At 55.8% G+C, this 2,441-nt stretch overlaps 1 protein-coding gene across 1 annotated transcript in view; it reads left to right on the forward strand.

Annotated features, from left to right (window-relative positions):
- Positions 1–2,441, forward strand: part of LOC113960312 (keratin, type II cytoskeletal cochleal-like) — a 17,323-nt gene that overhangs the window by 3,492 nt on the left and 11,390 nt on the right. The gene's annotated exons all lie outside the window — the stretch shown is intronic.

Raw genomic sequence — 2,441 nt, forward strand, 5'->3', positions numbered from 1 at the left:
GGCAGGGAATGGAGCAGGTTGGCAGGTGACCCTCTCCAATTCCAGGGAGAGGGAATGGAGCAGGATGGAAGGGGATCCCAGCCCATTCCAGGGGCAGGGAATGGAGCAGTCTGGGAGGTGATCCTGGCTCATTCCAGGTGATCCCAGCCCATTCCAGGGGCAGGGAATGGAGCAGGTTGGCAGGGGATTGTGGCTCATTCCAGGTGATCCCAGCCATTCCAGGGGCAGGGAATGGAGCAGGGTGGCAGGTGACTCTCCCCAATTCCAGGGGCAGGGAATGGAACAGGATAGGGGGTGATCCCAGCCATTCCAAGTGATCCCAACCATTCCAGGTGATCCCAGCCCATTCCAGGTGATCCCAGCCCATTCCAGGTGATCCCAGCCATTCCAGGGTCAGGGGTGGAGCAGGTTGACAGGTGATCCTGGCTCATTCCAGGTGACCCTCCCCAATTCCAGGGGCAGGGAATGGAGCAGCTGCCCCAACGTTTTTCAGCCACTTTTCCGGGAGGAGCCCGGGAATAAAAGGCCCTTTGTCCCAGCCCGGCCCAGCCCGGCCAGGCCTGGAACGGGAGGGAAGGGAAGAATGGGAGGCACCGGGAGAACTGGATGGGGCAGGAACCGAAAACAAACAACCCGGATAATCCCCAGGGCGTGGCCGGGGAGAGTCAATACCCGGAGATTCCCAAAGAACCGCTCGGGAACTCGGGAATGGGGTTTGTCCCAGCCCTGCTCCTGCTCATCCACAGTCGGAGTCTCTGCAAGGAGCTGGTTTGTTCCCAAGGGAGTTCAATCCCAGATTTCCATCCCATATTCTGTGGATTCCAGGGGCACATTTACAGTAGATCCATGTGCACATTTATCATATCCATGTAAAGCCAAACCCTCTGGAGAAGGGAAGTGGGAATTCCTTCTGTGTGTTTAGGGGAAAGTCAATACCCAGAGATTCCCAAAGAACCCCTTGGGATGGAATTCCCAGAGGAGCTGTGGCTGCCCCTGGATCCCTGGGAGTGTCCAAGGCTGGGCTGGATCCCCCTGGGATGGTGGGAGGTGTCCCTGCCCATGGAGAGATGGGATGGGATGGGATTTAATGCCCCTTCCCAGCGCAAACCATTCCAGGATTCCTTGATTCTGGAGCCAGGCTGGGAGAGCTGGGAATGTTCCCCTGGAGAAGGGAAGGATCCAGGAGAGCTTGGATCCCCTTCCAGGGGCTGAAGGGGCTCCAGGAGAGCTGGAGAGGGACTGGGGACAAGGGCTGGAGGGACAGACACAGGGAATGGCTTCCCATGGGAAAGGGGGGATTTAGGGGGGATATTGGGAAGGAATTCCTGGCTGGGAGGGTGGGGAGGCCCTGGGATGGATTTCCCAGAGAAGCTGTGGCTGCCCCTGGATCCCTGGGAGTGTCCAAGGCCGGGTTGGATCCCCCTGGGATGGTGGGAGGTGTCCCTGCCCATGGAAAGGTGTCCCCTGGATGGCCTTTAAGGTCCCTCCAACCCAACCCATTCCATGATCCCACAGTTTATTGCCCGTCTTGGTGGAGTTTCCCCCAGGAAAGGAGGAATTTGCTGCTCCACTCTGGAAGAATTCCGTGTTTTTCCCTCTCTCTGCTCATCTCTCGTGTCCGTGGGCACCGCATTCCCGGCATTTCCCGGCGTTTATTCCCTGCAATTCCCTTCCTGCAGTTCAGTGACCTCCGGAGGGACAATGTCCATGGATCCCGTGGGGAAGGGGAGGGGCCGGGAGGGCGAAGGAGCTCCTTTGGAAGGCAAATTCCAGGGATTGTGGCAACAAAGGGCGTTGCCCTGGCAACAGCGATTCCCAAACAACCGGGGCAGGTGGTTCCCGCTCCCGGGGTGACTTTCAGGATCCCGGGAGCAGCTGGTTGGGCTGGGGGGGTGCAGGGCCAGGTGATCCAGGGCTGAAAATCTGGGATTCTCTGGGAAAAGCAGTGGAGGGGGGGGGGTTTGTCTGCTGGGGATCTTCAGGTGAACACCCGGAGAGCTGTAGGGGAACAGGTGGAGATTTGTAGGTGAACATCTGGAGTTTTTAGGGGAACATCCCAAAATCTGCAGGTGAACACCTGGAGATCTTTAGGAGAACTCCTGGAGATCTTTAGCTGAACATCTGGAATTTTTTAGGTCAACACCTGGAGATCTTTAGGAGAATACCTGGAGTTTTTTAGGTGAACATCTGGAATTTTTTAGGTGAACACCTGGAGATCTTTAGGGGAACATATGGAGATCTTTAGGGGAACACTTGGAGTTTTTGGGGTGAACACCTGGAGATCTTTAGGGGAACACTTGGAGTTTTTGGGGTGAACATCTGGAATTTTTTAGGTCAACACCTGGAGATCTGTAGAGGAACACCTGGAATTTTTTGGGTGAACCTGGAATTTTCTAGGTGAACACCTGGAATTTTTTAGGTGAATACCTGGAGTTTTTTAA

The sequence above is a fragment of the Corapipo altera genome, unplaced genomic scaffold (assembly GCF_003945725.1).
Source record: "Corapipo altera isolate COAL_440 unplaced genomic scaffold, ASM394572v1 229, whole genome shotgun sequence".
Taxonomy (NCBI): Eukaryota; Metazoa; Chordata; class Aves; order Passeriformes; family Pipridae; genus Corapipo; species Corapipo altera.